Genomic DNA, 15860 nt, shown 5'->3' on the forward strand with positions numbered 1-15860 from the left:
CCAGAGGAATGACCCCACAGGGGACTGAACCAAACCTACCTGCTAGTGTTAGAGGGTCTCCTGTGGAGGCGTGGGTCGGCAGGGGCTCACCCACTGGTACTGGTACCAGGGACATGGCACTGGTAGCAGCAGTCTGGGAAGGTCCCCCTTGGCATAAACCCTTTTGGAGGTCACCATTAACCCTACTATAGAGCCCATAGATCCCAGGGCCGGGTCACCTCAAGCCCAACAACTACCAAGGAGGGAGCACAACTCCACCCATCAGCAGATAATTTGGATTATAGATTACTGAGCAAGGCCCTGCCCACTAGAGCAAGACCCAGTTTTTCAACCACCAGTCCCTCCCATGAGGAAGCTTACACAAGCCTCTTAGCCTCCTCAATCAGAGGGCAGACAGAAGAAGGAAGAAGAACTACAATCCCACAAAGGCTAAAAACAAAACCACATTACACAAAGTTAATCGGGATAAAAAGCAGAAAGTTATGTCCCAGATGAAGGGACAAGATAAAATCCCAGAAAAACAACTAAATCAAGTGGAGATAGGCAAACTTCCAGAAAAAAATTCAGAATAATGAGTGAGGATGACCCAGTATCTTGAGAAAACAATGGAGAAGACGCTAGAATTGTTTACCGAAGACCTGCAAGAACTAAAGAACAAACAAACAGAGATGAATAATACTCTAGAAGGAATCAATAGCAGAACAGATAAATGACCTGGAGGACAAAATGGTGAAAATCACTTCTGCAGAACAGAATATAGAAAAAAGAATGAAAAGAAATTAAGACAGTCTAAGAGACCTCTGAGACAACATTAAATGCACCATAGGGGTCCCAGAAGGAGAACAGAGACAGAAAGAACCTAAGAAAATATTTGAAGAGAGAATAGCTGAAAAATTCCCTAACGTGGGAAAAGAAATAGTCAACTAAGTCCAGAAAGCACAGAGAGTCCCAGGTAGGATAAATGCAAGGAAGAACACATCAAGACAGATAATAATCAAACTGACAAAAATTAAAGACAAAGATAAAATATTACAAGCAACAATGGAAAGACGACAACATAAATGGAAACTCCCATCAGGGAGTTTCTCAACAGAAACTCTACAAGCCAGAAGGGAATGGCATGATATATTTAAAGTGATGAAAGGAAAGAACCTACAACCACAAACACTTTACCCAGAAAGACTCTCATTCACATTTGATGAAGAAATCACAAGCTTTCCAGACAAGCAGAAGTTTAGAGAATTCAGCACCACCAAACCAGCTTTACAACAAATGCTAAAGGAATATTTCTAAGCAGAAAACAGAAGACAAGGAAAAGACCTACAGAAAGTAAACTTAAGAGAATTAAGCAAATGGTAATAGGATCATACATATTGATAATCACCTTAAATGTTGCTGCTGCTGCTAAGTCACTTCAGTCGTGTCCGACGCTGTGCGACTCCACAGACGGCAGCCCATCAGGCTCCCCTGTCCCTGGGATTCTCCAGGCAAGAACACTGGAGTAGGTTGCCATTTCCTTCTCCAATGCATGAACGTGAAAAGTGAAAGTAAAGTCACTCAGTCATGTCCGACTCTTAGCAACCCCATGGACTGCAGCCTACCAGGCTCCTCCATCCATGGGATTTTCCAAGCAAGAGTACTGGAGTGGGTTTCCATTGCCTTCTCCGCACCTTAAATGTAAATGGATTAAATGCACCAACCAAAAGACACAGACTGGCTGGGCAGATGAAAACATGTGCATGTATGCACTTCTACTTACCAAATCAGTCTGCTTGACACCCCAAATTCTATGTAATTATTTTATACTGTTAGGTTAATCATGCTCCCATTATGGCTTGCAATTTTAATTACCTTTTATTTTTTGTCAGGCTCTTGATTGTGAAAATTGATAAACATCTTTCACTATTATGACTATGTTAACTAATACTAACTTAATACCACTGTATCACGATTGGCCAATAGAAAAATAATAGAACTCTATATCACCAAAATTATCATTTAATAGAAAAACCTGTAATCACTTTCTAAAATCCAGGTGCCTATGAGAATTATTTTGGAATTTTTTGAAAAATACAAACGCTGAGGAATTGCTTTTTCACCAAAGCTTCAGATAGATATGTGTCTAATGAGCAACCCTGTTTAAAAACAACTTGACTATATGATGATCTTTTACTTTTATCTAGTTTGTTTCATTTTTTCTATTTCATATTCAGTGTTTCCATTTCATTTAGTTTGTTTTCCAATTTCTCCATCTTTTTTTATGTTCTTTCTCAAGCCTTTATTAAGTATAATAGAAAAGCTTTTGTATACATAAATATAAATAATAAGTATAACATATATTTTAGAAAACTTATGAATTTTTGCCTAACTAAAAAATTTATGACATTTTGATTCCACTTATTTGATTCAGTATGAATAATAGAATGCTAGATTTCTAATTTTAAAAAAATTGATATGCAACAAGCAACAAACTTTGTGGATGACAACAAACCATGGAAAATCCTTAAAGAGATGGAATTACCAGACTACTTTACCTGCATCCTGAGAAACCTGCATATACATCAAGAAGCAACTGATAGTACCGGACATGGAACAATGGACTGGTTCAAAACTGGGAAAGGAGTACGTCAAGGCTGTATACTGTCACCATGCTTATTTAGCTTTTACGCAGAATACATCATGCAAAATGCCAGGCTGGATGAAGCTTAAGCTGAAATCAAGACTACCAGGAGAAATACCAACAACCTCAGATATGAAGATGATACCACCCTTATGGCAGAAAATGAAGAACTGAAGAGCCTCTTAATGAAGGTAAAAGGAGAGAATGAAAAAGCTGGCTTAAAACACCACATTCAAAAAACTAAGATCATGGTCCCATCACTTTGTGGCAAAGAGATGGGGGAAAAGTGGAAACAGTGACAGAGTTTATTTTCTTGGGATCCAAAATCAATGTGGATGGTGAATGCAGCCAAGAAATTAAAAGATGCTTGTTCCCTGGAAGAAAAGCTATGACAAACCTAGACAGTGTATAAAAAACAGAGACTCACTTTGCTGACAAAGGTCAAAGCTATGGTTTTTCCAGTAGTCATGTTTGGATGTGAGAGGTGGACCATAAAAAAGGCTGAACACCAAAGAACTAATGCTTTCAAACTGTGGTGTTAGAGAAGACTCTTGAGAGTTCCTTGGACTGCAAGGAGATCAAACTAGTCTATCCTAAAGGAAATCAACTCTGAATATTCATTGGAAGGACTGATGCCGAAGTTCAAGCTCCAATACTTTAGCTATCTAATGCAAAGAGCCAATTCCCTGTAAAAGATCCTGATGCTGGCAAAGATAGAGGGTAAGAGGAAAAAGGAGCAACAGAGGATGAGACGGTTGGATGGCATAACTGACTCAATGACATGAGTTTGAGCAAACGCAGGGAGACAGACAGTGAAGGACAAGAAAGCCTAGCATGCTGCAATTCATGGAATTGGAAAGAGTTGGACATGACTCAGCCACTGAACAACAACAAAGCAACAAAGGTTTACTGTACAGCACAGGGGACTACAGTCAATATCTTATAATAACCTATAAAGGAAAATAATTTCAAAAATAATATGTATGTGTAACTGAATCACCTGGCTGTTCACCTGAAACATTGTAAGTCAACTATACTTCAATAAAAGATATATATATATTAAAAAAAAAAAAAGAGTAACAAAAGAATATCACTCAGGAAATTCCAAAGGTTTTAGGAGCTCTGTGTCAGCAATTAGGGACAGAGACCAAATATACCCTATAGGCGTAGCATATGTCTCAGCAATTCCACTCCAAGGACTCTACCCAAGAGAAATGAAAACATGTGTTCACCCAAACATTTATGCAAACCTTCATGGAAACATTATTCCCAATAGTTGAAAAATGAAAACAATCCAAAACATCCATCAACTGATGAATGAATGTGAACATTTATATGAAAGCAATAAAAAAGAACAAAATACTGATACATGCTACACAGATGAACTTCAAAAATATTAAGTGAAAGAAGTCAGATACAAAAGACATTTATGTATGTATTTTTTATTCCATTTACATGAAATGTGCAGAAAAGACCAATGTATAGAGAAAGCAGGTAGTTGATTTGTGGGAGTAGGTTAGGCGGTGGATTGACTGCAAATAAGCCTGAGAGAAATGGGTAGGGGGAATTTAATAAAAACATGATGATGGTTGTACAACTCTACAAATGTACTAAAAAACATTGAATTGTATGCTTACAATTGGGTAGAGAAGTTATGTCTTTTGAACTTTAGAAAATGTGATGATTGGACTTCTGTAATCAAGCCTAAGTTCAATGAGCCAAGCAAAAAAAGAAAGAATCCAGGTTTTTTTTTTTTAGAATCCAGGTTCTTAATGATGGCACTGAGCCACTGATTTGACAATCCTAGAATCACCTGTCTGCAAACTTCTTATACGCGAGTTAATAAAATCTCCTAAAGTTAATAATAAAAGGATAAGAAAGTTCTAAGGGATATAAGAATATGTTCATTTCATTATAGAAAATTTGGAATTACCATCTGTAAAGAAACGTACCAAGGAAAAGGCAGGACTTCTGGTGGATCCTGAAGGATAAAAGATGATGATGAGGGTGGAGGAGTGGGGAGAATAGGCAGAAAAGAAAAGTATTTAGAAGAGTCTGTAACAGTGGAATGAATAAAAGTTAACATTTAACAAGTGCCCACTGTAACTGAGTCAGGCATTGTAACATGTATCTTTTAATCCATGTGACTTTTGCAGATAAAAAAAAGTTATCGTTTTACACATGAAGACATTCCTCAATGAATGTCTTAAAATAACTTCTTTTTGGACCTTTTGCTGCTGCTGCTGCTAAATCACTTCAGTCGTGTCCGACGCTGTGCGACCCCATAGACGGCAGCCCATCAGGCTCCCCCATCCCTGGGATTCTCCAGGCAAGAACACTGGAGTGGGTTGCCATTTCCTTCTCCAATGCAGGAAAGTGAAAAGTGAAAGTGAAGTCGCTCAGTCGTGTCTGACGCTTCGCCACCTACCAGGCTCCTCTGTCCATGGGATTTTCCAGGCATGAACACTGGAGTGGGTTGCCATTGTCTTCTCCTTGGACCTTTTGAGGACCCTAAAATAACTTTTCCAAAAAGCCAAGCAGGTAGTATAAGTGGTACAGCCAAGATTTTAATTTTCAATCTCAGGATTTGGGCCCCAAAACATATACTTCTTCCTCTCTGATATGATGCTAACCAAAGACTTATCCCCATTTGCAACTTCAGATCTTTGTAGAGATCATCTTTGCACTGATGAGTTTACATTTACAGAGCTACACTATGTTTCTTGACTAGCAACTTCCATTTAAACTATAAAGTAAATGTGATATGTATTCCCTCCTTGGGTTCCGAAAACCCGTCTTTGGTTTGGCTCCCTATTCTCTTACTCCACCTTCTCATTACATGCTGATGTTCACCAGGCCCTGTGTACACCCAGGATCTTAACTAAACTACTACCATGGCTGACAACTTCTGACCCTCTCTCTCCAATTCAGAGAAATTCCTGTTTTCCTTGTCTGATTAACTCCCTCCAGGCCACACTGAATATTTCTTTGTACACTCTGATTACTCTTACATAATTCAAATGAGGCATTCCTCAATCATAGTGTATCATGTCTGCAGTTCTAGGTCAGTTGTCCTCCCTACTTGGCCCCAGTGAGAGAAGTTGCTCAGTCATGTCCAACTCTTGGCGACCCCATGGACAGTACAGGCTCCTTCATCCATGGAATTTTCCAGGCAAAGATACTGGAGTGGGTTGCCATTTGAACACACCCTTATTTATTTACTGTATTTATATTGCAAATAATTATCCATTTCTCCCACCAAAGCTGCTTGAGACTATGTCTTATTCACAATCTGGTACTCTGGTATCTAGCACAGTGAAAGACACATAATGAGTACTCAAGTATTGACTAAACCAATGAACAGAAGAAATAAGATTTGCTTTAAATTGCAAGGATAAAATTTCTTAAGAAATCTTTGGGAATTTATTTTTTCAAATGAGAAAATAGGCCAAGAAAGGTTAAGTGACTTAGTCAAGCCGTGGTCGCCTGAGTCATAATTCTCTTCCCACAAAAATCAGGGTGCCTATCAATTCATGCTTATTGACCTACCCTTCTCAATGAACCTCTAGAAGTAATATTAAAATGTTATTTAAAGAAGAACCATTTCAACTTCATCCATTCCAGCTCTGGCTGGCTATATCAGTTGTAAAGAACTCTGATATTAATTATTATTTACCAGTTTTTTCTGTCTAGAATAGACTAATCTTTAATTGAACCAGTCTTTTCACATGTTCTTCACATACAATTCAATATATATTTATTTTGCATCTCTATGTGGAAAACATGAAAGCTATGATTTGTCAGCACTTAAAAAAAATACGTAATTATATCATATATAATTTCAGTTTGCCTCCCTTAATGTGATTCAGTTGAGAAAAACAGACTGAATGTGAACACTAGAGATAGGCACTGCAACTTCATTGGGAAAATCCCTGTAGCCCAAAGCTAACGTTGCCGGTGGTTGCTATGCTCGACCGCAATCGTGTTACTGGGCAACAGCTCAAAAGCTAAGACAGCCAGCTCACTAAGAAGCAACTGAATCAAACCAAGATTTATAAAAGGACTCTGAGACTCAACTTTTTAATACCTTTAACTAAAATGACTCTTTGTCATAAGCATCAGATATAAGATTTACAGCAAAACTATTAAAATACCTAGAATTTATTTAAAGACCTATCTTGAGAGTGATAAATGCTTTCGAAAAGAGAATAGTTAGGTTTGGGTTCCTCCTAACTCCATCAATTTTAACCCAAAAGTGATCTGAAGTTACAATATACAGAAAACAAATAACTGGACATTTCATGGCTTTAATTTCTTTCTGGATTATAGCTCAGTTAAACTTAAAAAAAAAAAAAAAAGTGCTAAACTACAGAGTCTGTGATCTTTCCAGGACCCAGAGAGGCAGTCATGATAGAAAAATATAAAACTTAAGAGAACTGTTAATTTATGAGAGCCAAATGAAAATACTAACATAATTTCATAAATAAAGTCTTTCCTAGGTAAAAAGTAAAGTGGAAAGGGGCAAAATGAGGAAACAGAAAGAGAGGAATGGAAGAAGGCAGGCAGGAGGAAAGGAAGAAAAGGGAGTGGCGGAATTTTTTTTTTAAACCCAGATTCTACTAAAGAAGAACTAGGAAACTGACCAAACTCCCAAGACCACTAGGGAAATAGCGCCAGCATTCCTGAGGGAGTCCTTACAGCTAATACTGTCATGGGAAATTCTCAACTATTCATACTTTCTAGGAACAGAAACTTTACCTCCAATTCCAGTTGAATCCCCTCTTTTTAATCCCCTTTCTTATGGCTGATAGTTGCCCTTTCTCCTTCAGTTACTCTCAAAAGATTTTCATTTACTTGCACAACACTACAGAAGGAGTACAAATACACATTCCTCATCTCTTATTCAGCAACTCCTATTTGGAAAAGACTAAGGATACAGTTTACTGAAATCTGATGTTCTACCTCTAAAAAGCTTATCATCTATAGTTAGGAAGGTAAGAGATACATAGAAATGTTGTAACAATACAATATAAAGTTTCAAGTGAGCAGGACTGATAAACACATTCTGCAGGACTTCAGAGGTAGAGTGCAGTACATGTTACCACAAAATCTGCCCCTTTGGTACACGGATGGAGTTAAAGGCACCTGAGAAACAGCAGATGCAAGAGGAGCACTCAGACCGTCCTTTTTCTTCCAGAAGGCAGGAAATAAAACTCCCATGTGAAAGGTGCCCTCCCTGTACCAGGAGGAAGGAAGACATTCTTATCACCAGAGACAGTGAATGAATCAAAGCCAAGAAATTTGTACCAACTTGTTAAACTAACCGTTATCTTCCTGGTCATTTCTCCAATTTGCTCCTCTTAGCCCAAAACTCTTTGTTTTGTTAATTTTTCACAAATTAGTTTGTCTAAAAGATACAGACCTTTTTGACTTTACAATAGTGCAAAAGCAATTCACTGGTTCAGGCGGTATCGAGCCCAACTGTAATGCAGACCTGAGTTCAACCCCTGGGTTGGGAAGATCCCCTGGAGAAATAAATGGCCACCCACTCCAGTACTGTTGCCTGGAGAATTCCATGGACAGAGGAGCCTGGAGGGTTACAGTCCATGGGGTCACAGTTGGACACAACTGAGCCACTAACACTTTCACCTTTCACTTTCACACACAAATCACATTCAGTAGAAACCGCACTTCGAATTTTTAACTTTGATCTTTTGCCAGACTGTGACATGCAGTACAGCCCTCTCTCTCATGATTCTGGGCAGCTGTAGCTCTCAGCAATCAAGAAGGTAAACAAGTGATACACTTCCAACCATTCTGGACCCATACAACCATTCTATCTTTAACTTTCAGTACAGTATTCAATAAGTTACATGACATAATCAACACTTTATTATAAAACAGGCTGCATGTTAGATGATTTTGCCCAACCTTGTGGGCTGATATAAGTGCTCTGAGCATGTTTAAGGTAGGGTAGAATAAGGTATGATGTAATTGGGTAGGTTAGGTATATCAAACCCATCAGCTTATGATAGGGGAGGTAACACCACTGTAAGTCAAGGAAGATTTATAGGAGGAGGAGCTAACATGGCAGAGGAATAGGACGGGGAGACCACTTTCTCCCCTACAAATTCATCAAAAGAATATTTGAACGCTGAGCAAACTGCACAGAACAACTTCTGATCGCTAGCAGAGGACATCAGGCGCCCAGAAAAGGAAGATTAGTAAAAGCTTCCTGCTCTGGTCACTTTTTCCAGTCTTCATTCTCCGTGTACATGAAAAAAATTTTTTGTTTAACTTGTATGCTGTTCTACTGTTAATCTATATCAATTTAATTACTAGGCCCGGCCAGAGACCCTAACAGGGTAGAGAATTTTTCCTCCCTACAGAGTTGAATTTTATAGAGAGCGTACTATTTAGATTTTAGGAAAGGAAAGAAATCAGGTCAGGTAGGGAGAAAGACATGAAGACTGGTAAGGAAAGGAGAAAGCACATAGTAGGTTTAGAGGATGGTCTGGTCAGAGGATAGCTTTTCTATAAAGAACACGAGCTTGAAAAGGCAGAGTGTGATGAAATTCTGAAGAGTTCAGATAAGGAACGTGAACTTCAGTCAATAGGAAAGAGTACTTCTGAAAATTTTTACACAGATTAGACAACTTAAGAAAATTACTTGCTGAGCCTAATATATTATGTATGACAAAGTTAAAATAAAACTCATTTACTTTAGGCAGACAGCACCTAGAAAACACCACACATACAAAGAAGTCTGGCCATTCACTAATCTGTTAAGATTTCATTCTTCTAGGCTTCTTAAATTATAACTTCCCATGACAAAATGCTGACTTTTGATTACTAAGGATTTTATCACACAACATGTATGAGTCATTCTGGATTTTTCTCCTTTGCTTGTCTTGCCCAATTCTTGACAATTTCGCTACTTCAACATCAGTATACAGGAAAGGAAAAAGAGAAAGGACTAAAACAAAGTCTATAGATTTTTTAAATAGTCAGGGCATGATGTAAATAACAAAACCTTAAATTCCAATTCCCATCACTAATAGTCCGACTTCAAAGAAGTCATTCACTTTCACAGTGTCTCAGATGTTCTCACCTTTCTTCCATACTTGATGGGTTACTGCATTCAGTGTCACCCCAAAAGTGGTCTAAAAACTACCTACCAGCATAATTCATTTTATTGCACTTCATGGTATTGCACTTCACAAATAGTGCAATTTTTTTTTTTACATATTATAGGCTTGTGGCAACTCTGCACTGTCAGACAATGGTCAACACTTTTTGGCAATTAAGCATTTTTTAAATTAAGATATGTATATTTTTAGAAATAATGCACACTGCACCCTTAATACACTACTGTATGGTGTAAACACAACTTTAATATGCACTGAAAAATAAAAACAAAAAATTTATGTGACTTGCTTTACTGCAGTGGTCTGGAACCAAATCCACAGTATCTCCCAGGTACACCTTACTTGCCAAACAAATTATATCATTAAGGGTTCAATGAGTGGAGAAGAATGAGATTATTGGCTAAACTAAGGTTTAAAAACCACCTGTGGGCAGTTAGTTTTTCAATCTCCCAATGCTGTTACCCTAAATTGGTATTACTCTACTACTTGATAAAATTTCTAAATATAACCACACTTCACCTGGTTAGAAAATACTCAAAGGGGAACATCTGACTTACTATGTCCCAAAAAACCAAAGGGTGTAACTCAAATTCATTTTTAACTCTCTGAAGAGTTCTACACAACTCTGAAATTTAAAGCAATCTAATAATTCTAAATAAAATGAGTTTGAAATCGCAGCTCAATACAAAAGGTAAGTATGAACTGCAATCACCTACAGACTGAACCCCTGAATTTAGAAAATTCTGAATCCAGATATTTGTAGGATACATACATTTAATTATATTCTAGTTGAGTATTAGACTTGTTTACAAGAGATGTTGCTTGGTAACAGAAGCAATGCTTTAACAACCTACTCAGTTTTAACAACCTACTCAAGTAATTTATGCTCATAGTCCGAACACAGTACGAACTATATACTATATGTGAGAAACTATGAACAAGTTTCTGGTTATCCTAGACATTGTCAAGATTTTACTGAGGCAGTTTCATCATTACAACTTTTTGTGACCAAAGGCTTTTAAAATACTTAGAAGGGGCATTTTAAAAGCCAAGTGCCCGTTTATTTTGGTCAAAATTTGGATATTAAGGGCATATCAAAATGTCCATTAAAGCCCAGCATGCACTCAGATATTCTAACGTTATCTCTGTAATTACAGCCAACATCACTGTTAGAATTGTCTTCAGGGTCAACGAAAACGGCAGCGTAATTTTTTTTCGCAAGCGAAACTAAATGTATCACACGTTTAGTCAGTTTTTAAACAGGCTACACAAGCACCACGCTGGAGTACATCAAAAAGCCCCATAAAGAGTTTCACGTGCAGTCAATCGGCTACAGAACACCCTCTCCAACTGCTCCACGAGAAAAATAACAAAAGAACTCAAGGGCAAGTTGTGAAGAAAAAAGCCATGAGTATTCCAACCAGCGTTACCTACCAGACTCACACACGGTCCTTGCAACGTGCGCACAGAAAAGTGACCGGTGTTCTGGCCGCACTCGCCAGGCGGACACCCTCACGGCTCTCTTCCCGCCCCCGGGCATTTGGGGCTACGGGAGGCGGTCGCGCACGCGGGTTGCCGGGCCCAGCCCGTCACGTCTGACGAGGTCTCGGCTGCCGCTCGTGGCACAGGCTGAAGAGCAGGAGCCGGTCAGCCGAGCGCGCCCCTCGGGCTCCCGACCCTAGGGAAATGTGGGGAATCCCGGGAGAGCTCCAAAGGCACAGAGGGTGGCGGCGGCGATGGAAAAAAAAGCCCCGCTCCTCCTCAGCGGACCGGCCTTCTCAGGGGTGAGGGGCCGGCGCCGAAGTCCGGCCGGGAAGGCACCCCGGGCCCGCCGCCCCTCAAACCCCACGGAGCGGACTCGGTACCGAGACCCAAGGGCGCGCGAAGCAGGAAGTCCCGCCCCCACGCCGACGTCACCCTCGCCGCGGACGCCGGCCGCGGCCGGAGGCCGTTAGAGGGAGGAGACGAGCTGCCTGACGCGGGAGCTGAGGCCGACAACCGCGGGAACGCCAGGTCCGGGCGGCGCCCCGAGAGGCCTCAGAGTCGCCAAGACCCCCAGAGGCGAAAGGAACGCACAGTCCGGGGCCGGCACTTGCTTCAGGGAGCCAGAGTGAAGCGCGCAGTTGAGCGGGAAGCCGCGCTTCCTCGCCTCCTCCCCACGCAGCTCCTCCGGCGCTTTCTTCCTGCTTCCCGCTTGTGCGCTCGGCCAGGCTCTTCACACACTTTTTTCCTGTCTTAGGGCTCGGGTGGTGGTCCTGGCGCCACCGCCGCCTGCCTTCGTGCCCGACCGTGCAGATTTAGAGTCTCGAAGTCGCTGCCTTACGTCGGCCGTGGGGCCTCCGCCCACGAGTGGGGAGCCGGCGCAGCCTGCCCGGAGGAAACGGCCAGGTCAGAACCCGGGCCCAGGCGCCAGTCCCCCTCGCCGCCCGCTCCAGACCTCTAAACGTGTCACCACCTCAAGTTCAGGGCCCACTGGGGTACCATTGTGAACGGTTTGTCTCTAGGTGGTAAACTAGAGTTGGAAGACAAATTCTAGGTTTTGAGAATGTCAGTTATAGGCCAAGGGCTGAAATAAGGTAGGACTTCAGCCTTTCAGAACAGGAAGTAGGAGAAATGCTGCCAGCCTTCCCCCTCCGATTCCCCCGAGCTTGGGTTTTAACTGTCACGACCCTGTGTAGCCCCGCTTATCCCCTCCACTCCCCTCCCCTCCCCAAGGTTAACATTTTCGAGCTCTAATTATGATTAGAAAAGCAACTGAGATTAGGACCTTTTTTGTGAAAATGAGGAAAGAGGAGTCATTAGATGGGACTGAGGGACGGGTAATAGATGTTAATGGATCACACAGTTGTGGGAGATTTATCAGGGAACAAAATACAGAATCCATAAGTGAACTGCTGTGTACATATCAATAATAGTAGTTCACATCCTCTGAGCAATTACATGTCAACTACTGGAGTCCCTTTTCAGATTATCTTATTTCACTTTCTGTAAGATAGATGCAATTATTATTATCTTGATTTTACAACATTACCCAGAGCCTTTACTGGTGACTGATGAAGTCAGTCAGTCTGACTGCAGAAGTCTCAGTGGTATCAATAAACTATATGTTACAAATCATTCGTCAGTGGGAAAAAGATTATCTGAGGAATGACTAAATATTGGGGACAGGCTATTCAACTATTATATTTGTTAAATACCAGATGAATCAAGAATTTAAATGTAAAGAATGAAACCATAAAAATACTACAAGAAAATTAAGGAAACTGAAATAATTCTGAGTTGAGAAAGGCCTTTTCTAAGTATGAAACAAGAACCAGAAACCATAAAAGAAAAAAATGATAAAAATTAACCAAATAAAGATTGTAATCTACACACAAATAATAACCAGTGGAAAATCAATGTGTATCATGTGAAAAAAGAAGGAAAAAGATTCCTAATAAAAAGCTCATAGAATATCAATTTTAAAACAACACAATAAAATTGGCAAAGGATATCAACAGGACTTTCTTAAACCAAGAAAAACAAACATCTAACTAACAAATGAAAAGATGTTCAAGTTGCAAACATCCTTTTTGTCAGTGTACACAGTGGAATGGGGATGCAATTACTGTCATGCATTATTGGTGTGAAATTGAAATTGGCACACCAATATTTATCAAAATTTAACATAAGCATTAGCCTTTGCCCCAGCAATCTCATTTTCTAGTCATACACACTAAAGAAAATAAAACATTTACAAGGATGTTCCTCACTCCCTTTTTACAATATATGCTTCTAGAAACAGTGTAAGTACCATCACTAGGACACTAGTTAAATATATGATACCTACATACAGAAACCCCTGAGCTGCTAAAAATGATGATGTAAATCTCTGTTTATATGAAAATTTGTCCATAGTACATAAGTTTCTTTTTACCCCTAAAGTACAGTTTAGCATCATTCAGTTCAGTTGCTCAGTCATATCTGACTCTCTGAGACCCCGTGAATCGCAGCATGCCAGGCCTCCCTGTCCATCACAAACTCCCGGAGTTTACTCAAACACAAGTCCATCGAGTCGGTGATGCCATCCAGCCATCTCATCCTCTGTCGTCCCCTTCTCCTCCTGCCCCCAATCCCTCCCAGCATCAGGGTCTTTTCCAATGAGTCAACACTTCGCATGAGGTGGCCAAAGTATTGGAGTTTCAGCTTCAGCATCAGTCCTTCCAATGAACACCCAGGACTGATCTCCTTCAGGATGGACTGGTTGGATCTCCTTGTAGTCCAAGGGACTCTCAAGAGTCTTCTCCAACACCACAGTTCAAAAGCATCAATTTTTCGGCGCTCAGCTTTCTTCACAGTCCAACTCTCACATCCATACATGACCACTGGAAAAACCATAGCCTTGACTAGATGGACTTTTGTTGGCAAAGTAATGTCTCTGCTTTTTAATATGCTATCTAGGTTGGTCATAACTTTCTTTCCAAGGAGTAAGCGTCTTTTAAATTTCATGGCTGCAGTCACCATCCACAGTGATTTTGGAGCCCAAAAAAATAAAGTCTGCCACTGTTTCCACTGTCTCCCCGTCTATTTCCCATGAAGTGATGGGACCAGATGCCATGATCTTGGTTTTCTGAATGTTGAGCTTTCAGCCAGCTTTTCACTCTCCTCTTTCACTTTCTTCAAGTCTTTTTAGTTCCTCTTCACTTTCTGCCATAAGGGTGGTGTCATTTGCATATCTGAGACTATTGATATTTCTCCCGGTAATCTTGATTCCAGTTTGTACTTCATCCAGTCCAGCATTTCTCATGATGTACTCTGCATATAAGTTAAATAAGCAGGGTGACAATATACAGCCTTGACATACTCCTTTTCCTATTTGGAACCAGTCTGTCGTTTCATGTTCAGTTCTAACTGTTGCTTCCTGACCTGCATATAGGTTTCTCAAGAGGCAGGTCAGATGGTCTGGTATGCCTATCTCTTTCAGAATTTTCCATAGTTTATTATGATCCACACAGTCAAAGGCTTTGGCATAGTCAATAAAGCAGAAATAGATGTTTTTCTGGAACTCTCTTGCTTTTTTGATGATCCAGCGGATGCTGGCAATTTGATCTCTGGTTCCTCTGCCTTTTCTAAAACCAGCTTGAACATCTGGAAGTTCATGGTTCATGTATTGCTGAAGCCTGGCTTAGAGAATTTTAAGCATTACTTTGCTAGCGTGTGAGATGAGTGCAATTGTGCGGTAGTTTGAGCATTCTTTGAGATTGCCTTTCTTTGGGATTGGAATGAAAACTGACCTTAGTATCATTAGGGAAATGCAAATTAAAACCATGATGAGATTCCATTACATGCACTAAAATCAAAGTCTAACAATAACACAAATATTAGAATTTGAACCAGCTAGAATTCATACATTGCTGGTGTGAGTTTATAATAGTAAAAACACTTTGAAAAACTTCTTGGCAGTTTGTTTATAGTTAAATATTCGTCTAACCTATTCATGACCCAGCAGTTTCAGTTTTAGATAGTTATCAAAGAGAAATGAAAATGTTCACAAAAAGACAAAGTTTAAAGCAACCTAATTCATAATAACTAAAAACTAGAAACAACCCAAATGTACATCAACAGGAGCATAGATAAGCAAATCATATATTTATACAATAGAATGCATGTGCTTGCATGCAAAGTCGCTTCAGTCATGTCTTTGTCTGACTCTGAGACCCTACGGACTTAGCCCACCAGGCTCCTCTGCCCATGGGACTCTCCAGGCAAGAATACTGGAGTGGGTTGCCATTTTCTCCTCCTGGGGACCTTATCCAGAGATTGAACCCATGCCTCATATCTCCTGCATTGGCAGGTAGGTTCTTTACCACTAGTGCCACCTGGGAAGCCCCATACAATAGAATACAACACAGCCATAAAAACAAATAGCCAGTATGCCTAACAACATGGATAAATCTCACAGATATCTTAGTTAAAGAAGAGGCCAGACCCAGTAGAGTGTGTGCTATATGATTCTATTTATGTGAAATCCAAGAAAGACAATACTAATCTGGCATCAAAAGTTGGCTGCACAGGACAATGGCAAGGTAGATATAAGAGAATTTTCAGGAGTA

General features: G+C 40.2%; 1 protein-coding gene across 3 annotated transcripts in view; it reads right to left on the minus strand.

Annotated features, from left to right (window-relative positions):
* Nucleotides 1-11655, minus strand: part of CEP83 (centrosomal protein 83) — a 138483-nt gene extending 126828 nt beyond the window's left edge. For all 3 annotated transcript variants that reach the window (XR_010663047.1, XM_065934214.1, XM_065934215.1), the window contains exon 1: nucleotides 11203-11655. The gene's annotated coding sequence lies outside the window, so the exon portion shown is untranslated. The remainder of the gene's footprint in view (nucleotides 1-11202) is intronic.
* Nucleotides 11656-15860: the final 4205 nt, after the last annotated feature.

The sequence above is a fragment of the Muntiacus reevesi genome, chromosome 4, assembly GCF_963930625.1.
Source record: "Muntiacus reevesi chromosome 4, mMunRee1.1, whole genome shotgun sequence".
NCBI lineage: Eukaryota > Metazoa > Chordata > Mammalia > Artiodactyla > Cervidae > Muntiacus > Muntiacus reevesi.